Below are 25,263 nucleotides of genomic sequence, written 5' to 3'. Positions count from 1 at the left end.
TCCTTTATGGATGCAAGTGTAGACATTCTATAATGGCATGAATACGGCCACTAGACAAATGGTAGATGCAGCTGCAGGGGGAGCTATCAATAGCAAAACACCTGAGCAAGCCCAGGATTTGATAGAAGAGATGGCCACCAACACGTATCAGTGACAAACTACACGGGCTAGGGGTCCAAAGCCCGCTGTATATTGGGCGGAGGCAGATCCTACAGCAGCCTTGGCGGTACAAGTAGAGCTACTTTCTAAAAAGATAGAACAACTTCAGATGCCGGTCCAAGCAGCTCATCCCGGATGTGAATTCTGTGGTGGACTGCATTACAGCACCAATTGTAATGCGAGAGGTGTGTTTGCATCTTCTATGCCTACTAATGTTTCTAACGTTGAGCATGTTGATTATGTAGCTAGGCAGCAGAATGATCCTTACAGTAGTACATACAACCTAGGGTGGAGGAATCATCCTAATTTTGGATGGAGAAATTCCAACAACCAAGGTCCACCAGGATATCAGAGGTTGCATCAGCAGCAACCTATGCATTATGTTCCCCATCAACCAGGAGGTAGTTAAGAGAAGAAGCCTAGCTTGGAAGAGTTGATGACGAAGTTCATTGCGACTTTAGAGAACGGATTTCAACAAACGGACACTGCCATTCGAAATCAATAAGCTTCAATTCAGAATTTGGAAAATCAAATTGTGCAGATGTCTAGGATGATGGCTGAGAGGCAGCCGGACATGCTTCCAAGTAACACAAAGTCTAATCCAAGGGAGCATGCTAAAGCAATTACTTTGAGATCAGGTAAGGAACTTCCTAGTCCATCTATGCCTTTGTCTAATGATCATTCTGATGTGCAGGTGGAGGACTCGAAAAAGGAAGACAAGCCTAAGGAGAAAGGAAAGGAAGAAATTGAAGAGAAGGAGGATTCGAAGAAGATCCCCTTGAGGCCATATCAACCTCCCATCCCATATCCTGCAAGACTCAAGCAGGATAAGGTTGATCAATAATTCGGTAAGTTTTTAGATCTTTTTAAACAATTGCGGATTAACTTGCCTTTTGTTGAAGCTATTTCATAGATGCCAAAGTATGCGAAGTTCCTAAAGGAGATTCTAAACAACAAGAGAAAGTTAGAGGATTTAGGATTGGTGACCTTGAATGCAGAATGCTCAACAGTGTTTTAGAGCAAGATTCCAATCAAACGACGTGACCTAGGGAGTTTTACTATACCTTGTTTGATTGGGGATAAATTAAAATTGCTGGCATTAGCTAATTTAGGAGCTAGCATCAATTTGATGCCTAGCTCATTGTTTGAGGAGTTAGGACTAAGCATTTCTAAGCTAACTCCTACTAGGATAAGTATACAACTAGCAGACAGAACTATTAAGTACCCGAAAGGGATTACAGAAGATGTGCTAGTTAAAGTTGAAAAATTGATATTTCCTGTGGATTTTGTTGTCATGGACATGGATGGTGAGAGTGATGTTCCATTAATCCTAGGTAGACCATTTTTAGCTACATCTAGAGCTTTGAAAGATCTTATAGTGGAAAGCTAGAACTTAGGGTAGATGATGAGAGCATTACATTTAATTTGACTAAATTCTTGAGACACCTATATGAGCACGATGACACTGTGTGTTCAATTAAAGTTATTGTGGAGTTTCAATTGCAGGAAATGTTGATTGGTGATCCTTTGCAAGTGGCAATGCAAGAGAATGAGGATAGCTTATCCAATGAACAAGTGTTGGAGCAACTAGAGCACTTATTAGCTGCCGGTAGTATTAATGAAAAGACTAATGGCTTTGTTGATTTTGACATGTCAGGAGTAAAGAAGCTGAAGCCTTCTTTGGAGGAGCCTCCTGTGCTTTAGTTGAAAGAATTACGAGCACACCTAATGTATGCCTACTTAGATGAAGCAAAGCACTTACCGATCATTATTTCTGCTCATCTCACACCTGAGGAGAGGGAGATGGTGCTGTGTATTTTGAGAAGGTATGCAAAGGCATTTGCGTATAAGAAGGCTGACATACCAGGGATAAACCCAAGTTACTGCCTTCATAAGATTTTGATGGAAGATGAGTTCAAACCAGTGGTGCAGCCATAAAGGAGGTTGAACCCTCATATGAAGGAGGTGGTTAAAAAGGAGGTAATTAAACTTCTTGATGCAGGTTTAATTTATCCGATTTCTGACAGTGCTTGGGTGAGTCCTGTGCAGGTGCTTCCCAAGAAAGGAGGCATGACTGTGGTGAAAAATGAAAAGGAGGAGCTGATTCCTACACGAGCATTAACGGGCTTTTGGGTATGCATAGACTACCGACACTTGAATGATGCAACCCGAAAGGACCACTTTCCCCTTCCTTTTATTGATCAAATGCTTGAGAGGCTTTCAACCTATATGTATTATTGTTTCCTTGACGGTTTTTCTGGTTACTTTCAGATTCCCATAGCACCAGAAGACCAAGAGAAGACGACATTCACTTGTCCTTATGGCACTTTTGCCTATAGGAGGATGTCGTTTGGCTTGTGTAATGCGCCTGTGACCTTTCAGCGGTGTATGATGGCCATTTTCCATGACATGATAGAGGAGTCGATGGAGGCCTTCATGGATGACTTCTCTGTATTCGGTAACTCTTTTTCCCATTGTTTGCATAATTTGGAAAGGATGTTAGCTAGGTGTGTTGAAGTTAACCTTGTGTTGAATTGGAAAAAATGTCATTTTATGGTCCACGAGGGTATAGTGTTAGGACATAAAGTGTCACATGCAGGGATGGAAGTAGATAGAGCTAAAGTGGAAGTTATAAGTAAGCTACCTTCCCCTACTTTGGTTAGGGCTGTTAGAAGCTTCTTAGGGCATGCAGGGTTTTATAGAAGGTTTATTAAAGACTTTTCTAAGATTGCTAGGCCTTTAACTCAATTGCTAGTAAAAGATGTACCTTTTGTATTTGATGATGATTATTTAGAAGCTTTTGAGTTATTAAAGGAAAAACTAACCATGACTCCCATCATGGTTTCTCCTTATTGGGAGCTGCCATTTGAGCTTATGTGCGATGCTAGTGATTTTGCAATTGGAGCTGTTTTAGGCCAACACAGGGAAAAAGAAGTTCCAACCTATTTACTATGCTAGCAAGATGCTTACAGATGCACAAGAACACTATACCACCGTAGAGAAGGAGCTCCTGGCTGTCGTGGTCGCTTTTGATAAATTTTGTTCCTACCTTGTGCTGTCAAAGACAATCGTTTACACGGATCATTCTACTTTAAGGTATTTATTTTCAAAGCATGATTCTAAGCCTAGATTGATTCGTTGGGTTCTTTTATTGTAGGAATTTGACTTGGAAATTAAGGACAAATGAGGAGCTAAAAATCTTACAGCACACCATCTTTCTCGATTGGAGAACCCACACTTGGAGGAGCTTAATGAGCAAGAGATCGATGACTTCTTTCTGGATGAGCACTTATGCTCAATACAGGTGACAAATGCTATTCCTTGGTTTTCTGATTATGCTAATTATTTGGCTCCAAGGGTACTCCCAAAGTGTATGACGGGCCAGCAAAAGAAGAAATTCTTTGCTGACTTGAAGTACTACATTTGGGACGACCCCTTCTTGTTTAGGATTTGTGCAGATTAAATTATCAGGAGGTGTGTATATGGGGAGGAGGTCATTCAAATTCTCAAGCATTGTCATGAGGGACCGGTTAGTGGACACCAAGCCGCAAACCATAGGGCCAGGAAGGTTATGGATGCTGGTTTTTATTGGCCGACTATCTTCCAGGATGCACGAGCATATGTCCAGGTTTATGATGCATGCCAACGGTCAGGTAACATTTTTGCCCGAGATGAAATGCCCCAACATAGTATACAATTGTTGGAAATTTTTGATGTTTTGGGTATTGATTTTATGGGTCCTTTTCCTTTTTCGTATGGATGCAAGTATATATTGGTGGCTGTTGAATATTTTTCTAAATGGCTTGAGGCACAAGCCTTGCCTACTAATGATGCTAGGGTAGTTGTGAGGTTCCTTAAGAGACTATTCTCTAGGTTTGGAACACCTCGAGCATTAATTAGTGATAGGGGAACCCATTTCTGTAATTCTCAACTTGAGAAAGTGCTTAAAAGATATGGAGTATCTCAATGATTCTCCACGGCTTATCACCCATAAATGAGTGGGAAAGTAGAGGTTACTAATAGAGGGCTTAAGCGCATTTTGAAGAAGACTGTAGGAGCCAGTAGGAAAGATTGGGCTACAAAGCTAGATGATGCTTTATGGGCATTTAGAACTGCCTATAGTAGTTCTACAGGGTTCACTCCCTTTAGGGTTATGCTAATTGTGTTAATCAGCACGGACCGTGTTCTATTTGCAGAAAAAATAAATTTTAAGGGGACACATTCACAGCAGGTAACACGGCCCGTTATGCAAAACCGTGTTGGCAACACGGGGGCGTGTTGTATCAACACGGACTGTGTTCAACTTGCAAAAATTAAATTGAAGATGGACACATGCACAGAAGGTAACACGAGCATTTACGCCACACCGTATTGGAAACACGGAGCCGTGTTGCCTAAACACGGGCGTTTTTGTCAAAATTGGTACATTAGCACATTTAAGTCCATTTAAGATGGCCCAATAACCATACCGTGTTCATGTACACGGCCCCATGTTGATAAACACGGGCGTGTTCTGGTCATTGCCTATATATACGAATTCATTTCAAAACGGCCACAATTTTAACAAATTCTCTCAAACTTTCTCTCTTCTCTTTTATACTCATATTAAACGCTTTGGATATTGCATTTTTCAAGTAAGTACTCTCCATCCTTCACCTTCCATTCTTTGTTTTTGATTTTTGGTTATAGTTCGAATTTGTGTTTTTGGTATGTTTGAATGTTTTTGTGTTTGTGTGATTTTGGTTTTGAATTTTGTTTTTGAATTTTGTTTTTTCTTTTGTTCAAAAAAGAATAGTTAAGGATTAGAAACTTCATAGATATGAAAGAGTATACAATAATGATGTATTTGGTGAATCAAATACCATGGTCTAATAAAAAAAATTATGATTAGTTGATAATATTGGTTGATAACTTTGTGAAAGATTCCTGTGAAAGGTTTCATTAACTGCTAATTCATGTCGAGCAGACCTTATAGTTGTGATATGGATTGAACTTTCTTTGCAGGGCATTGAACGGTTTAACTTTTTCGAGTTAAGTCGTTCGGTTTGTCCATTTTATGCTGTTATGCTGCCAAAATTTCATTGATCCTTAGCACTAAAAAATTTCTTTTCAGGTACCATGTCTACTAGACGAGGATCAGGAGTTTACAAGAGGAGGCGGACCGATGGTTCCTCTTCCTCTCGACCCTCAGGCACTGCATCTACTAGTTCAAGTCCAATTAGACTACCGCAGCGCCATAGATTCCTACTTTTCCAAGGGCAGCCCACCTTCGAGCAGAGATACTAGTCGATGAGGCACAAAGATTTGGGAAAGGGGCGTAGCATAGACTGGTTGCAGCTGCGGTCCGCCGATACGTTGAGACGCCCCCATTTCAGAATTTCTTTGAGATAGTTGACCCGACATATAGGGAGTTGACGGTGGAGTTTGCTAGCACTTTCTTTCTATAGAGCCAGTTGCGGGACTTTCAGCAACCAGATGCGATCAGTTTCAGACTAGCATAGCAGACTTTCATGATAAGTGTACAACAGTTTGGGGTAAACTTGGGTTTGTGGACTGACGAGGATGTAGTTAGGAGGTATATAGTCACTGCATACACACGCCTAGTGTGTCATACCCGCAGATGTGGGCTAAGATTTCTGATGAAGCTGAGGGGTTCTTGTCCAACTTGAAGAAGAAGGGTGTACATGCCTTTAATTTAGTTTTCTGAATCTATTCTTTACTTTGTGTTGCTTATTAGTATAAGTGACTAAATTGTCAAACCCATTTGGGGTTCCTATGTTGTTGGATTAATTTTAATGCTATGAGATTTTGATTATCAATGCTTGTTTCTTCTTGCTTTCATTATTAATGAGGAATTACTTTATTCATGAGAAGTTGTGAGTTGTGATATTCAGATTGCTTTACGTAATTGAGAAATTCATTTAGTAATTGGAAATTTGAATTGCAAGAACTGGTTAATAATCACTTAGAGATAAGGGTAATTAACTAGCCGGATTAAGAATTAACAAAGCTTAATAGAGGCGGGTTAAACCTTAATGCTAATCGAATAATCGACCATTAGGAAGAGATTCCAACTTTAGGTTATTAGGTTTAGGAATTCGGTTATCTCGAGAGGGAGACTGAATTTAGTTAAGAATTTGTCCACGGGTAATTGCAATTGATAATCAATATAATCTCTATCTTCACTAAAATTCAACTAGCTTAGGTCCCCTAGGGTTTGCTTTTTCCTTCAAGAGTATTTCCTAAATCCTTTCATATTATTTGATACTTAATTAATTATTTGTTCATATTTAATCATACCAAAATGGAGTATTAAACAAGGTTAAGGGAAGAAACATACTTAATTTGCCAGAAAACACTTGAAAATTGAAGGAAAAGAGGGAGACAATCGGCCTATACGCGTGAAGAGAGAAAATTTTGAACCTCTAATATGACACGGCTTTATACAGGCACTGATGTCAACATGCTTGTGTTCCAGGCCGTGTTGAATGACACGGTTTGGTTCTAGGCCATGCTGATTAGCACGCCCAATATCATAGCATGTGTAAGTCTCGGAAACCGTGCTGAATTATGTGCAGTTGTTTAAATACATTAAGAAATTTACCAAACTACTGCTCGACTTGCGCCTGCTTCAACCTAGAAGGGTACATAATCTTGAGGGACAGAGCAACTTTTTGGAGATTTGTGACACATTCAAGATAAATGGAACAACCGATGATGCCATTAGGCTGAGATTGTTTCCATTTTCCTTGAGGGACAGAGCAAAAAGATGGCTGCAATCTCTTCCACAACAGACGATCACTACCTGGAAGGCATTGGCTGAAAAATTTTTATATAAGTATTTTCCTCCCGCTAAAACTGCTAAACTTAGAAATGACATATCTTCTTTTGTGCAGTTTGATGATGATTCTACTGCCTTAGGGCATTCCCCATATAATCAACCTGTTCAACATCAGAAGACATAGCAGAATTAGATGGAAAAGTAGTAGAGGATGAAGCAAACATACCTCCCGCAGACAACAGACCGAATGCGGGCCACCACAAAACTTCGCAGCCAACGTTATTTGCATGAACCGCATCCTGAGTTGGTCGATCTTCTTGGCTAGAAGCTCCACTTGAGCCGCCAAGGTTACTTGTAGAGTCCACTTGGTTGACCACTCCCTGTCTTCCTGGTCGGCTCTAGAGGATTGCCAACGATAGTTGTTCATGGCCATTTCCTCTATCAGTTCCCGAGCCCGCCGGCCTTACTATTTAGTGCCCCAACTGCTGCAGCATCCACCATCTGCCTCGTTGCAAGGTTCAACCCGCTGTAGAAGGTCTGAACCTGCATCCACACTGGCAATCTGTGATGTGGGCAGCATCTCAAAAGATCCTTAAACCTCTCCCATGCATCGTACATGCTTTCATCATCAAACTGCACAAAAGAAGATATGTCATTTCTAAGTTTAGCAATTTTAGCGGGAGGAAAATACTTATATAAAAATTTTTCAGCCAACGCCTTCCAGGTAGTGATCGTCTGTTGTGGAAGAGATTGCAGCCATCTCTTTGCTCTGTCCCTCAAGGAAAATGGAAACAATCTCAGCCTAAAGCTTAATGCTAATTTAAGAATCAATCGTTAGGAAGAGATTCCAACTTTAGGTTATTAGGTTTAGGAATTCGGTTATCTCGAGAGAGAAACCAGATTCGGTTAAGAATTTGTCCACGGGTAGCATAATTAGACTCACCAATCCTTTATCTTTTGTTTGATTGCCAACTAGTTTAGGTTCCCTTTGGGTTTGCTTTCTTGTCTTGGTTATTTTCTTTATCAATTACTCTTCTATCTCCCTTAGAACTTAGCTTGTAGCTATTAGTTAGTTTAGAAATTATTTATTGCTAATTTTAGGTTAATATAACAAAGAACAAAGGAGTAACTCTGGGCTTTCACTTTACCGAGGAATACGACCTTGATACTCGCCATTAGTGCTAGACTGCATCGATAGATACACTGCCTTAGATTGTAGCTAACACAAGTAGCACGCATCAAGTTTTTGGCGCCGTTGCCAGGGATGATAAAGCATAATATCATAGTAGCATAACACAAGCAGCATAACATTTGCATTATGCATTCTCAACACAGTTGCATTAGTTAATTTCCAATTCAGCAGCATAATTACTAATTCACTAAACCAGCTCACAATCCATCAATTTCTAATATATAAAACAGTAGCAATAGGGCAATTCAAAGGTAGAAAAAAAGAAATAAAAAATATGAACAATAGGTAATGAATAAAGTAGAATAAAGCAACAATAGCAACTTAAAATTAAAAGAACAGCAAGAAATTCAATGAAACAGCAAATAAAAATCAATAAAAGTGACGAATTTAATGAAATAGGAAAATTAACAAGAAGATTGATGGAAATAAGAAACAATACCAAAAATTATAAAAATAACTAAAAAAATTAAAGAAAGGAGTAGAATCACATACCAAAATGGAGTATTTAACAAGGTTAAGGGAAGAAACTTACATGATTTGCCGAAAAACACTTGAAATTTGAAGGCAAACAGGGAGAGGATATCGGACTATACGCTCGAAGAGAGAAAAGAGCAAAAAATTTGAACATGTGATATGACGCGGCTTATATAGGCACTGAAGTCAACACGTCCGTGTTCTAGGCCGTGCTGACTGACACAATTGTGTCAGTCAGCACAATTTGATTCTAGGCCGTGCTGATCAGCACGCCCATTCCTACAGCACGTATAAGTCTCGAAAACCGTGTTGAATTCTTATTTTTTCTCAACACGGTGTCAGTGCCCCCAATGCGGGCGTGTTGCGTGACACGAACGTGTTCACAACCTATATGACTCTCAGAAAACGTGATGAAGTCCAATTTTTCTCTCAACATGGTTTGGTTGCCCACAACATACCTGTGTTGATAAGTAGGGGTGTGCTCCCGAGGCATGCTGAACTGCCAAGACAGTGCTAAAACCCAGAATTCATTTCCAGCACTTTTTCAAACGCAATTTCCTACAATTTCAATAGTTAAGCATCCAAGTTACCTTCCACATATCTCAAAACACTCAAATGGCATATAAAACTCAAAAATTAAATGAAAATGAAGAAAATGTCAAAAACATAAAATAAACCAAGAAAATGTCAAAAAGATAAACTAAGAAAATGTTCTCATAACATTGTTGACATAATGGTGAAACACTGGTGGCCCCTAGTTGTTGTTCCTCCATCCGAAGTTCAGATGATTTCTCCATCCTGGATTATAAGTGTTGCTATACGGGTTATTCTGCTGCCTAGGCTGACTACCCATGTAGTCTACCTACTCAAGGTTAGATGAAGAAGAAGCAAACATACCTCCTGACATACAGTTCCTACTAAAATGCAGGCCACCACAAAACTTACAACCTGCTTGAGCTACTTGGACAGGCATTTGGATTTTATCAATTTTCTTGTATAATAACTCCACTTGACCCGCCTAGGCTGCAGTGGCATCCAACTGGTGAACACTCCCTTGACGTCCTGTCTTGCTCCTAGTAGTATGCCACTAGTAATTACATGTGGCCATCTCCTCTATCAAGCTTTAGGCTCGCTATGGTGTCTTGTTGCTCAAAGAACCACCTGCAGCTGTATCTACCATTTGCTTAGTAGCCAAATTCAAACCATTATAAAAAGTTTATACCTATAACCAGATTGGTAGTCCATAGTGTGGACAACATTGCAGTAGGTCCTTGTACCTCTCCCAAGTGTCATACATCGACTCATCATCAAACTACACAAAAGAAGATATGTCATTTCTAAGTTTAGCTATTTTAGAGAGAGGAAAGTACTTAAACATAAATTTCTTTGCCAAAGAATCCCAAGTAGTGATAGTGTTTGGAGGTAGCGAATCCGCTTTGCTTTATCCCTCAAAGAAAATGGAAATAAGTAAAGATGAATTGCATTGTCCGTTGTCCCACTAATCTTGATGGTGTCATAAATCTCTATGAAAAACTTGCTATATGCATGTTAGGATCCTCATCTAGCAAGCCTCCAAACTGAACCATTTGCTACACCATATGAATCACATTAGGTTATATTTCAAAATTATTGGCGGCGACAGCCAGTCTCGTAATGCATGTTCGCGTCGCCTCCAGCGATGGTCTCACAAAATCATACATCGTCTGGTTATTCTCATTATTGTCGTTGTTGTCTTCCATCTCTACTGTAGTTTCTTCCGGTTCACTCTCATCTACAGCTTTTCCAACCTGAATCTCTTCCTCCTCTATGTTCAACTGCTTCATCAACTGCCTGGAGGATCGCTCTGGTTCTAGTAGAGGGTCTACTAGATCAGGATTAGATCTCTTGGTCATACACTACCTGAAAAAATGAATAATCAACAACACAAATGAATAAAAGAATAGAATCAAATAAAAACAAATAAAGAACAAATAATATATGCTTAAATTAATAAGAACAAGTTCATAATATTTCTCAAAACAGGCTCCTGGTACTTGATGCGTGCTAAACACGACTAACAATCTACAGGCTTATGCACCTATGGAATGTAATCTAGCTATGGCAAGTATCAATGTCGTATCCCATGGGAACTGAGAAGCTACTGCTACTATGCTATTCCTATTATCTAACCGATCAAAAGGTGATGAAGATCATTAACTATAAATGATTTAGAATGCAAATGAAAACTAAATTTTAACAAAGAGAATGAAAGTTTGAAAAAGACAATGAGATAAGCTAACCCAATTGCGGATCCCTTTAGCTAGCCGGCTTAAAAACAATAACAATTATTAAGAATTGTTGTATGTGGATAATTTCTTAAATGAATTGGCCTCTCTCTCGAGTTAACCAATTCCTAATCCTAAAGATCTAAAGTTGGAATCTCTTCCTAACAATTGATTTTAGAATAGTATTAATCTCTAAATTACCACTAATAAGAATGTCTAATTCTTATTCCAGTAAGTTATTACACTTATCTCTAAGATGCAAATCACTTAATCACATAAGCAGTTGTCCAAATTCAATTGAATTTCTCAATTACAAAGGAGTTCAGAAATTGATTAAACAATGAAGAAGAAACAATATATTTTATTATACTTGAATGAAAACTACAATCTTAAATTAACAATTCAATTAATTAAGCATAAAACAAGCCTAGCATAGCTAAAGATCACCCCCAAATAGGTATAATAAGGTTAGTTATAGATATTCATTATTAAATTATTACAAGAATCAAATACAAAGTAAACAAGAATTGAAAAGAACATGTACACCCTTTTCTCAAATGGTGGAAATGTTATCCCCTCTAGAATAACTCTGAGTCCAATCTCTGCAGCTCAAGATCTCCTTGTTTTCTTTGAATCTTCAATCCAATCCTCAAGAACAACTATCTTGATGATGTTGAAGTGAAATTCATCTCTGTTTTCTCTTCTTGATCGTCTGGAAGATTGCTCTCAAAGTCTATCTTGAATACCCCAAAATTCTCTCTCTAGAATCCCCTTTCTCTTTCTTTTTCTTTTCTTTTAAATAAGGTTTCGGGATCCAATACGGCTTGGATTTGGGCCGTGCTGACCAGCACGGCTTGGATCCGTACCGTGTTAAGCTAAAATTGTACATCTGGCCTTCTTTAGCACGACTTGGATTTGGGCCGTGCTGGTTAGCACGGGCATGCTTCTAGGCTATGCCACTCTCAGAAACTATGTTGCATATCATTTCTTCTCACCATGGGTAAGGAATTTCAGCACGCCCTCTAACCCCAACCGTGCTCCTCAGCACGGCCGTGTGGGCAGGGCGTGTTGAACAGTCTAACACGCCCGATTTGTTTGTTTCTTCCCGGTTTTAGTTCGATTTCTTTCTAACTTTGATGATATACCTAGAAAAACACTTGAGACACAAAGGAAACTAAAATAGGATGATTCTAATATAATAACATATAATTTGCCCTAAAAACAACTCAAAATCAAGCATGCAAACATGTGTTATATCAAGGACTAAACATGAGTGTTGAGTTAAAGCACATGGAAGTGGTAATCATAGGCACCGATCCAAAGCTTAAACAAAAGTAAAGAAAGAAAATTAGTTGATCAAGTATTAATATCATTCTCCGAATGATCACAGAGGAATTTTTTGTAGAAAAGATGGAACGCCAAGTATCGAAGCATGCCCAAATATTTAGATTCAGGATTTGCACGATTGGGAGAAATCCTATTGTTTTCAATTAATCAAGCATAATAAAAGTGGGAATGCAAGCATTTTGATGTTTGGAATGCATTTAGTGAAGTAATTTTAGGTCAGAGTATTATTAGGTAGGCCCATGCGAATTTGCTCTTGGTTTCATAAAGTTGGCTCATAAAATTTGGGACTAGAAGAGTTGTTGACTAGTCAACTCCTCTCTGGTCCATGATTTGATTTTAGTTTATTCATCGTTCTTTATTTTTTTATTCATATTTAGCTTCTAGTTTCTTATTCTTATGGAATGAGGGCTTTTGCACTATAGAAACTGCATGCAATAGAATACTTGAGACAAGTGAACATATTATTTTTGTTTCTACCTTGTGGGAGATCAAGTTTTGGGTTCGTACAAGAACTTTGTAGACGAATTCAGACTCATGATAGCAAACGTAGATTTATCGTGCTAGCAGATGAACAAATGAGAACATAGGTAGGATTTTGTATTCAATAAGGAAAGAAATTGCCAATTCTGTATTCTCTTCCATGGCTCAGCGTAAGAATCAAATCAAATTGATTTAAACACAATGGTAGACAAAGAACACAAAAGAAAGGAAGGACGTGAGCGATAAGTCTAGTTTCGCTAGTGTGAGTCTTCATAAGTCCACAAATTTGTTGAAAGAACCCATAACTTAATTCTTTGAAATAATATTGAAATGATATGCTCACTAGCCTCAAACATTTGGTCGCATGCGGTTTTCATAGTGCAAAAGCCCTTAGTTCATAAGAAGAAGAAATTATAAGCTAAATATGAATAAATAAATCAAGTAAGATGAATAAACTAAAGTAAAATAAAGAACCAGAGAGGAGTTGATTGGCCGACAATTCTCATAGTCCCAAATTTTATGAGCCAGCTTAATGAAAAAGAAAAAAGAAAAATTCACGTGGGTCTACCTAATAACACTCCGGGCAAAATACTTCATCATTTGTGTCACAAATATCAAAATGTATGCATTCCCGCTTGGATTAATCAAAAGCAATATGATTTCTCCATCATGCGCATGGATTTGCTCTCGTCCTACTTAGTCATGATCCACTGATACCGGTGAAGGTTATCAATTACGTTCCTATGATTCCATAATGAAAACAAGGTGAAATTCGTGTGGGCGTACCTAATCACACTCAAACCCAATTTATTTCATTATATGGCGCACAAATATCAAACGCATACATGGACGTGAGCATTAAGTCTATGTTCGTTAGCGCGAGTGTTGATAAGTCTGCAAAGTTCTTAAAAGAACCCATAATTTGATTTCCCCTAAGGCAGAAAATTGAAATATTATGCTCACTAGCCTCAAGTATTCAATTGCATACAGTTTTTATAGTGTGAGAGCCCTCATTCGATAAGAAAAAGAAACTAGAAACTAAATATGAATAAATAAATATAGAAAGATGAATAAACTAAAGTCAAATCAAGAACTAGAGAGGAGTTGACTGGTCAATAACTCTCGTAGTTCTAAATTTTAAGAGCCAGCGTAACAAAAACAAGGGATAATTCGCGTGGCTCTACCTAATAACACTCCGAACCAAATTACTTCATTATATGCATCCCAAACATCAAAATGCTCATATCCCAATTGTAGATAAAGTGAAATCATGACAGGAGAGGAGTTAACTAGTAAACAACACTTGTAACCCTGAATTTTATGAGCCAACTTAATAAAAAGAATGAAACATTTGTGTGGGCCGATCTAATAACACTCTGATCCAAATTAGTTCATTATATGCGTCCCAAACATCAAAATTCTCGCATTACCACTTGTATTATGCTTGAATTAATTGAAAACAATATAATTTCTCCCTTACACCCGTGGATTTACATCTTGTCCGGAATGATCATCAAACTAAATCGCAATCCTATTGATCATGCTTGTCAATTGCCTTCCCATGATTCCTTATGCCAATCCTTATGTAATAAGGACTCCTCGAGCATAGAGGAATAAGGAATAATAGAGATTCTAATAGTGCGATTCCTAGATCACAATATTAGGGCATGCTGTGATTCTTACCGTTCCCTCATTCCTCTAAAAGAATCATCTGTGATCATTCAAAAAAATGATATCAATATTCCATGAACTAATTTTCTTTCTTCATAGTTGTCTAAGCATTGGATCAATGCATATGATTGCCGCTTCCATGCACTTTAACTCAACACTCATGTTTATGCTCTTCAAATAAAACCAAACCATCATACTAGACAAATATTAGAAAGAGAAGCATAAAAGAAACGACCAAAATGAGAACATAGGCATGAATTCATATTCGATATGGAAAGAAATCACAAGTTCTTTATTCTCTTCCATATGACTAAGCGTAAGATCAAATTGAATTGATTGAAACACAAGGGCAGACAAAGAATAAAAAAGAAAGGAAAGATGTGAGCAATAAGTCTATGTTCATTAGCACGATCTGGATAAGTCTGTAAAGTTCTTGAAAGAACCCATAACTTGATTTTTACAAGGTAGAAAACTGAAATAATATGCTTATCTGCCTCAGGTATTCAGTTGCATGCGGTTTCTATAGCGCGAAAAACCTCATTCCATAAGAAGAAGAAATGAGAAGCTAAATACGAATAAATAAATAAAGAATGATAAATACTAAAATCAAATCATGAACTAAAGAGGAGTTGACTGGTCAACAACTTTCATAGTCCTAAATTTTATAAGCCAACTTAACGAAAATAAGAGAAAATTCATGTGGGCCTACCTAACAACAGTCCGACCCAAATTACTTCCTTATATGCATCCCAAACATCAAAATGCTCGCATTCCCATATGCATTATGCTTGGATTAATTGAAAATAATATAATTTCTCCCTTACGCATGTTGATTTACGGCTCATCCTGCTTGATCATCAAGCTAAGCCCCAATAGAGCAAATCCTAGATCAGAATATCTAGGCATGCCTGGATTCTCGGTGTTCACTCTCTCCCCGAAAAGAATTGTGCAGGATCATTTGGAGAATGATATCAATACTTCATCAACTAATTCTCTTTCTTTGCATTTGTCCAAGCATTGGATCAGTGCCTATGGTTATAATGAGAACCTTGGCAACCTATGACAAGACCCAACATGCAGAATTAGTAAAAAGATTCCCAAGAAAGCTAAATCCGATCTTTGATGAACCTTGACCTTTACAACTTGTATCTCGAACCTTAGTATTAGAATAACGGTTGACACCACACTCAAGAAATGGTAGAAGGTGAGTGATAAGTCAAAATCAGCTCCACAAGAACAAGTTCTTGAAAGTTCTAAAAGTTCTAAAAACAACCAAGTAAGAATAATCTCACAATAATTTTATTTCCACAATGATCAATCCCTTGTGCCATTCGGCTAGATAGGGTTTAAATAGATAAAGACATAACTTAATTTCCTATTTGCATAAATGAAATAAACTAATTAGGAATAAACTAAAGTATATCCTAAATAGAAGTTTTCCTAAATAACAAAATAAGGAACTATGCTTAATTAGGGAATAATATAAGTTTATTCTAAAAGAATATAATAAAAGACTTCCAAAATAACAAAATAGGAAGCTTGATTGATTTAGTCAATCATAATCAATAAAGATGTGACTAAATCAATCAAGATATATTCCTAAATAACTAAATAAGAAATGCCCATTGTTTCCTCTTTGGTGTAGATGTTCTATTAGGTCAAGGAAGCACTAAAGTGGCACCTTCTAGAGCTTCCTTTTTTGGAAAATTCGTATGCCCCCTTTCTTCTCAAGCCTAAAGTGTGTCATGGCTTGTTTAAGCCTAAATACAAGCCTAAATGGTCATGCAAGGCTTGGCCAAGCTTGGGCTTTGATATTTACTTGCATTTACCCATTATATCACGCCTCAAATCCACCAGTCTTGTATATCCGTATCTTCTTTCAGAATTTGATCTCCCACTAAGGCATCTAATATTAGAATTGCATTAAATTGCCTAAATAGAAAAATTGATTTCTTCCAAATAATCTTGTCAAACATAAAACCTCATGCAATTTGTAAGCTTTAATTATGCCTATTGGATTCACATCAGGTTGCCTCTTCCATGCGCTTTAACTCAACTCTCGTGTTTATACTCGCCAAATAAAACCAAACTATCATACTAGACATTGATTAGAAAGAGACAATAAAAGAAATGAACATATGAGAACCTAGTAGGATTTCGTATATGATAAGGAAAGAAATCGCAAGTTGTTTATTCTCTTCCATGGCTAAGTGTAAGTATCAAATCGAATTGATCTAAATACAATGGTAGACAAAGACCACAAAACAAAGGAAGGACATGAGCGATAAGTCTAGGATCGCTAGTGCGACTCTTTATAAGTCTGCAAAGTTCTTGAAAGAACCAATAACTTGATTTCCCACAAGGTAGAAAACTAAAATAGTATGCTCACTAAGCTTAACTTTTTATACTTATATGTTGCTTCCCAACTCCTTTATACACTATGGACAGTGTGTCCTTCAATTGTGGGGTAGGTAAGCTGTTGTTTTGGCTTTTCTTTTTCTTATGTTTTCCAATTGTTATGTATTGTATTATTGATGATGTATATATTTAGTATAATTAGGATGTCTATTAGCTTTATGTTTATCTTCGAAAGGTTGATAGTTGTGATTATGAGCATGTGGTTTTTCCTCCTTGTTGTTTGTTGCTTTTGGAATATTATTAATTTTTAGTTTATCATAGTGGCCGGGTTAAACCAGTGTTACTTGACCAGTCTTCAAGTTAATTGATTTGAATTTGATTACTTGTTGTGTTTTGTGTATGAATTGTTTAAATGATGATTTGATTGATGGTATTTGGACACCTTATGCAAATGTACACACTTAAATTGTGAGTTTTTAAACCTAATTGAGCATACATCATAAATGCTCCTTTTTTCTTCTTTGAGTGTGCATTGTATTCTTCTTATTTCTAGAACTTGCTCGGTAATGCTTATTGAGGTCACATGAACAATCAAATTTTATGAAAAATGATAAGGGCACTAAGGATTCACCATTGTAACAAAAAGCCAACCTGTGAATATTTTCCATTAGTTTGCCAAGTTTGAGCCTGTCCACTTTCTTCATTTGTACCATTATGCTTTATCGTCATAATTTGTTAAGCCTTTCGTTTGTTGATCCCTACCCTATTTCTGGAATTTTTTTCAATGTGTTCATTGAGTTGTTGGCTAAAATACCGGTTTTATTATACTTTGAATTCACTAAGTCCTTTAAAATTTTGGTGTTGATGCTTCCTTCAATCCAAAGTAATTCTATTCTATTGTTTCTTCTTAAAAAAAAACTAGTTCTTTATTTATTATTCATCATTGTTTTTCACTTTTTGAGCATCTTGTCTTAGAGACTTGGGAACTTTAGTGAATTTAATTATCTTTGTTTGGCATTTAGTCCTTTTTGAGCTAAAAATGTGGGTAAGGCATTACAAAAGTCCAGAAATTATTTACACCTTACTTCCGAATTTCCATACCTAAACCTAAGCCTCATTACTACTCTTGTGAAGACCCTTTAGTTGTGATATTTGATTGATTATTTGCAGTAGCGAAGATGGGATTTATAAGCAAGCCTATGGTAAGTAAGTTGAATATAATTGCTTTAAGGGATTGATGACTACCTTTTAAACACTAAGTGCATAGAGTGATCCCTTGTGAGGCATATGGTTTCTTGAATATTTGATGGTGAATGTATTATTTAATTTCTTCATACACTAACATGATAATTGCTCGTGTTTAGATTGCTAGTTTAGTTTTTGGTTGAGTTTCAATTTGGGATAGATTGAATATTGCTTCATTGTAATCCAATGCATGAACTTTAAGGAGGGTTGATTGCATGTTTATAATCTAAACAATTGACTGCTTGAGGACAAGCAAAAGCTTAAGTGTGGAGTGATTTGATATCCTTGATATTACACATGTTTGCATGCTTGATTTTAAGTTATTTTTAGGGCAAATTATGAGTTCTTGTATTAGAATCACCCTGTTTTAGTTTCTTTTATGTCTCAGGTGTTTTTCTAGGTACATCATCAAAGTTAGAGAGAAATTGGACAAAAATCGGAAAGAAATGGACGAATCGAGCGCGTTAGACTTTTCAACACGCCCTGCCAATGCGCTCGTGCAGAGGAGAATCTTTAGGGTCAGAGAGCCTGCTAAAATGCGTTACTTATGACGAGAAGAAGCGATTTCTAACACGATTTTTGAGAGTGACACGACCTAGGAGCATGCCCGTACTGAGCAGCACAACCTAAATCCAAGTCGTGCTGAAGAAGGCCAGATGTACACTTTTAGATGAACGCGGCATGGACCAGCACAGCCCAAATCCAAGCCGTGCTGGATTCCAAAACCTAATTTAAAAGAAAAGAAAAGAAAGAGAAAAGGATATATAATCGAAGGATTCTTGAGAGGGAGAACTTTAGGGTATTCAAGACAGACTTTAAGGGATTCCAGACGATCAAGAAGAGGAAAATAGAGACAAATTCCACTTTAACATCATCCAGATAGCTGTTCTTGAGGATTAGATTGAAGATTCAAAGGAAAGAAGAAAGAGGTATTGAGCTGTAGAGATTGGATCCAGAGTTATTCAAAAGGGAATAGAATTTCCACCATTTGAAAAAAGGGTGTTCATGTTCTTTTGGATTCTTGTTTACTTTGTATTTGATTCTTGTATTAGTTTAATCCTGAACATGTGTAACTAATCTTATTAAACCTATTTAAGGGTGATCTTTAGCTATACTAGGCTTGTTTTGTGCTTAATTGATTGGATTGTTGATTTAAGATTGTAGTTTTCATTCGAGTATAATACAATCTATTGTTTCTTCTTCATTGTTGAATCAATTTGAGAACTCCTTTGTAATTGAGAAATTCAATTGAGTTTGGGCAACTGCTTGTGTGATTAAGTGATTTGCATCTTAGAGATAATTGTAATAACACTACTGGAATAAGAGCTAGACATTCTTATTAGAGGTAATTTAGAGATTAATGCTATTTTAAAATCAATTGTTAGGAGGAGATTACAACTTTAGATCTTTAGGTTTAGGAATTGGTTAACTCGAGAGAGAGGCCAATTCATTTAAGAAATTATCCACATATCGTAATTCTTAATCAATCGATTCATAATTTATTATTTTTAAGCCGGCTAGCTAAAAGGACCCCTAATTGGGTTAACTCATCTCATTGTCTTTTTCAAACTTTCATTCTCAATCATTTTTAGTTAATGATCTTCACCATCTTTTGATCAATAAGGTAATAGGAATAGCGTAGTAGCAGTAGCTTCTCAGTTCCCTTGGGATACGACATTGATACTTGCCATAGCTAGATTACATTTGATAGGTGCACTTGCATGTGGATTGTTAGTCGTGTTTAGCGAAGCACCAGCTAGCATGAGTGTTGATAAGTCTATAAAGTTCTTAAAAGAACCCATAACTTGATTTCCCACAACGTAAAAAATTGAAATAATATGCTCACTAGCATCAAGTATTCGGTTGCATGCGGTTTTCATAATGTGAAAGACCCCACTCCATACGAGGAAGAAACTTGAAGCTAAATATGAATATTTAAATAAAGAAAGATGAATAATCTAAAGTCAAATCAAGAACCAGAGTTGACTGGTCCACAACTCTCGTAGTCCAAAATTTTCTAAGCTAGCTTAACAAAAATAAGGGTAGATTCGTGTGACCCTACCTAATAAAAAGCTGACACAAATTACATTATTCAATGTTCCCAAACATCAAAACATTCGGATTCTCGCTTGTATTGCGATTAGATTAAATGAAAATAACATGATTTCCCCCTTATGCATGTGGATTTATGTCTCATCCTGCTTGATCATCAAGTTAAGCCCCAATGCCACTAGTCAAACTTGTCAATTGCATTCACGTGATTCCTTACACTAATCCGTGTGTCATCAAGAGTACTTATGCCTAGAGGAATGATGGAGATCCCAATGGAGCAGATCCTAAATTGGAATATTTGGGCTTGCCTCCATTCTCGTCATTTCGTCCTTCCATCAAAATATTTGTCTGCAATCAGATCGAGAATGATATCCGTACTCGATCAACTAATTCTCTTTCTTCGTATTTGTTTGAGCATTAGATCAGTGCCTATGATTGTCACTTCCATGTGCTTTCACTAAACACTCATGTCTATGCTACCCAAATAAAACCAAACCATCGTACCAGACAGAGATTAGAAATAGAGGCACAAAAGAAATAAACAAAATGAGAACATAAGTAGAATTTTAGATCTGATAAGAAAAGAAATCACGAATTCTTTATTCTCTTCCGCACGGCTAAGCGTAGGGGTCTAATCGAATTGATTCAAATATAAGGGTAGACAAAGAACACAAAATAAAGAAAGAACGTGAGCGATAAGTTTATGTTCACTAGTACGAGTGTTGATAAATCTGCAAAGTTCTTCAACGAACCTATAGCTTGAGTTCCCACAAGGTAGAAGATTGGAATAATATGCTCACTAGCCTTAAATATTCAGTTGCATGCGGTTTCCATAGTGCGAAAGCCCTTATTCCATAAGAAGAAGAAACTAGAAGCTAAATATGAATATATAAAGTAAAAAAGATGAATAAACTAAAGCCAATTCAAAAACTAAAGAAGAGTTGACTGTTTAATAATTCTCGTGGTCCCAAATTTTATGAGCCAGAGAGAGAAAACTCACGTGGGCCTATATAATAACACTCCGCCCCAAATTACTTCATTATATGTGTCCCATACATCAAAACACTCGCATTCCCGCTTGTATTATACCTGGATTAATCGAAAGCAACATGATTTCTCCCTTACATGTGTGGTTTTACATCTCATCTTGCTTGATGATCAAGTTGAGCCCCAATGCCACCGACCAAGCTTGTCAAATGCATTCTCATGATTCGTTATGGTAATCCTTGTCTCATTAAGAGTTCTCATACCTAGAGGAATAAGGAATAAAGGAGACCCCAATGGTGCAACTCCTCAATTGTAAAATTTGGTAGTGCCTAAATTCTTGTCATTCCCTCTTTCCTTCAAAGATTCGTGTCACAAACAAATTTAATTTTTTTATTAATAATTAATATTCATTAGCATGTCATTAAATATGTCATTTGCATCATGATTATGTATGACCTATTTTATTATATTATGTGGTAGATAAATAAATTATTTAGTTACATATTGATTTAATTGAAAAGTAATGATTTTGGACTAAATTGGAAAGTTAGAAAGAAAGAGGATTAAATTGTAAAATTGCCTATTTTTACACCAATTTACCACCTCTTCATTTCTTCATTTCTACACATGCATTTCCTATTTTCTCTTCTTCTTTGTCTCTCTCATTCTTCTCATTTTCTTCTTCAAACCTTGATTTCCTAATCAAACTCTACAAACTTTTAGTAAGTGAGAATCTAATTCTTCTTTTAAGTTTGAAAGATTTGGGCTTTCTTAATCAAGGGAAACAAAGGTGAGTAATTTTAATTTCTTGGTTTTGCTGTAAAATAGCATTAACGATATGAAATTGTTGATGATTATGTGTTTTGGAATTGCTTAATCAAGAGTGAACATGCTATTACTTGTGATCTTGAACTTGTGATCTTGAAGCTGAAATTTATGGGCAGAATTTTTCACCTCTGATTTCGTGACCTTAGAGGCTTAATCTCGAAAATTTCCAAACATGAAAGTTGTAGGTATATGTTTCAGGAATATCTCTGTAAAATAGTTTTGCAGATCGTTGAGTGTGTATGAACTTATAAGGTTCGATTTACTGCTGCTCTGTTTGTGGTTCAGCAAGTGACCTGGTTTTTGTGCTGACATTTTGAGGCATTTAGAGGCTGAACCAAGAAAAGAGTTAAACATGAAAGTTGTTCATTTATATATCTAGTATATGTCTGAAAAATTTCATAATTTTTGATTGAGTATAACGTGAGATATGTTGAATTTAATATGGCCTGCTCGAAACTGTTTTAAGCAGAAATCGGACTTAGGATTCAGAAATTTGTTGCTAATTGTGTGTTTCACAACTTGAGCTACAGAAGTCCAAATTGAGTAAAATTAGTGTCTATAGAAACTTTAGAATGTTAAATTTTTATCTGCAGAGTTTCATCAGAAAATTTATTCTTTTGACTGGTCATTTAATAGGAAAACCTTTGCTGTTCTGTTTAGATGGAAATTGGAGCAGCTGTATAGAAAATGCCATAACTATTTCTATACCAATGATTTTGAAGTGATTCTTTCTGCTATGGTTTCTATAAAAATGGAAGTGTAATTCTGGAAAAGATGAGATTTTTATTAATTTTACATAAGTTTTGGTGTAATTTCTAAGTCAGTACCTACAAGCTGCCTTCATCAACAAATATGTTGATTTGTTGTCATTCATCTCATGCATCATATTAATATCTAGAATATATGTTATTTTGTTGAAATGTGATGTTTTGTGGATAGTAAAGATATGTATATTTATGCCTTGTGATTGAATTGTATTTTTATTGAATATGTGAATAGGTTCATCCAAAGGCAAGGAAGTGGTAAGAGAAATAGAATAGGATTACTTTGTTATCCTATAAATTTTGGTAAGTATTTAATAGACTAAACTTTATGTATATTGAGTAGAAACTGCTGTTTGATTACTTTATAATTTCTTGGTTGACTGAGTTGATATTGGTTATGTTTTTGGCTTGTTGTAAAGTGAATTGATTGTGATGTGTTGTGAAGTGAATTGATTGTGATTAAGGATTGATGACTCTTGAATGGATATTATGTGATTGGAAAAGCTGAGCCGGGCGGATAGCTACCCGAGTATGTGAGATGGCAAGACTGAGCCGGGCGGATAGTCTTGTCAAATGGTTACTGAAATTTGAAAATGTGAGGAAATGTGAGGATGAGTCATCTGATCCTAATTTGATAGAAATAATGTGGAATTGAATTATTTGACTTGGTTGAGTTTGAGATGATTTGCATTATGTGAGATGAAATTATTTGTTTATGAGAATAATTAAAATGGTTGATTTTGTGATTGTCAGTTGAGTGCTTTTCTGTATTGATAAAGACTTGATAATTCTAGCCTAATATACTATAGTTTAGTAAATTAAATGCTTATTAAGTCGCTAGCTCATTCCTTAGCAATTTTTTTTCAGGTTAGTGCAGTTGTAGATAGCCTTAGCTGTGCATTGCTCTCTTTGCATCAGTCAATATTATCAAGTGGGCCAGAGGAGTTATCTCAAGCATTGGGGCATTTTGGGTACTTGTATGAATTAAAATAATGTATAAATATTCCTTATATATATTAAGTATGTCATGCCACTTAAATTGTATGAATGTATATTGTAACTAAGTAGTAAATTATGCTTATAAAGTTAATTATATATATATATTGCTATACAATTGGATGTTTGAGTTGGGGTGCTACAGTTTTTGGTATCAGAGCGGGGATTAGACCGTTGGGACATAAGTATGAGTACTTATATTTATGTTTATGTTATGTTATATGAAGGTGTGTATGTGTTGTGATATGTTAAAGTGAGTTGAAATTTTTAATATGTTCCAATGTGTTAAATACTTGTGTGATTGAATTGATGGGAATAGAGGGGATTAAGAGCATAACATGCAAGCATATAGTAATTATGCACAAACCATTTATTGTTGTAAAGTTTGTTAATGATATAGGCATGAATGAGCACTCCACTGGCCTAGTAGGTTCACATGAGTCAGTTCATGCACATCATATTGAACAAGAACAGATGCATGAAAATAAACAGTCACAAGGAAGAGTTGAAGGGTATGCTCAGCAAATAGTTGAAGAGTTAAGAAGATTAGCTCAACTACAACAACCACCACCTCCACTAAACATACCTGCATTGGATGCAAACTTTGGAAAGTTAAGAAAACATGGAGGAAAAGAGTTTGAGGGGACAACTGATCCAATTGTAGCAGAGGAATGGCTAAAGTCTGTTAAAGGTGTGTTTACACAATTTAATACCCAACCGACGACCCAAATAAAAGTGAGGTATGCAACCTCATTATTTCTTAAGGATGCTAGAAACTGGTGGGAGATAGTACCAGGTAGCCAGACACAACCATTGACCATGACATGGGAAGAATTCTTAAAGGAGTTCAAGATGAAGTATATGCCACCAATATATCAAGAGAGGAAGAAACTTGAATTCCTTGAATTGAAACAGAATGAGATGTCTGTTGCCGACTATGAATTACAATTTACAAGGTTATCTAGGTATGCACCAGAGGAAGTGGCAACTGATGAACTGAAGAGAAATAGATTTGAGAGGGGTTTGAGATTAGAGATACGTGAAAAGTTGGCAGTGCAACCACCTACCTTTATTGCTTTATTGGAAGCTGCAACAAGAGCAGAAAAATTATTCTTAGAAAGAAATATATTAGAAGCAAAGAAAAAGAAGATAATGGGGACATTTACTCCATCTTTCTCTAGAGGTGCCTCATTTACACCTAGGGGAGGATCAGGAAGTCAGCGAGAAAGTTTTAGAGGAAGGGGCAGTTATCAGTTTAGAGGGCCAAGTAGTATAACTTTGGGTAGAAGTGGTGGATCAGCGAACATGCGAGGTAATTCTGGGTTTACTGGTAGAGGATATAGACCTGTTTATGGCACTTGTGGAAGGATCCATTCAAGACAGTGTTGGGGACCGAGAGTGCAAGTTTGTTATAGATGTGGGAAACCTGGGCATTATGCCAATGAGTGTGTGGTCAGTAGAGGAGCATCTAGTACCTACCATTCAATGCACCCAGGGAATACAAAAATGTATAACAATTTGAAGCCACATTATTGGTGGTCAGGCATGAAAAGGGAAGTTACGGAATATGTAGCTAAATGCCTAACTTGTCAACAAGTGAACGCAGAACATCAATCACCTACAGGTAAATTACAATCTTTAATTATACCTGAGTGGAAATGGGAA

At 36.6% G+C, this 25,263-nt stretch overlaps 2 non-coding genes across 2 annotated transcripts; both read left to right on the top strand.

Annotated features, from left to right (window-relative positions):
- The first annotated feature begins 7,499 nt into the window (after positions 1 to 7,499).
- Positions 7,500 to 7,606, top strand: LOC112535323. Its single transcript, XR_003079477.1, has one exon. It is a non-coding gene; the product is annotated as a small nucleolar RNA R71 (small nucleolar RNA).
- Positions 7,607 to 9,844: 2,238 nt separating this feature from the next.
- Positions 9,845 to 9,951, top strand: LOC112535329. The gene has a single exon (XR_003079483.1). It is a non-coding gene; the product is annotated as a small nucleolar RNA R71 (small nucleolar RNA).
- Positions 9,952 to 25,263: the final 15,312 nt, after the last annotated feature.

This window comes from Ricinus communis, chromosome 9 (assembly GCF_019578655.1).
Source record: "Ricinus communis isolate WT05 ecotype wild-type chromosome 9, ASM1957865v1, whole genome shotgun sequence".
NCBI classification, from domain to species: domain Eukaryota; kingdom Viridiplantae; phylum Streptophyta; class Magnoliopsida; order Malpighiales; family Euphorbiaceae; genus Ricinus; species Ricinus communis.
Note: the sequence above shows the minus strand (reverse complement) of the source record. Positions and strands in the feature narration are given on the sequence as shown.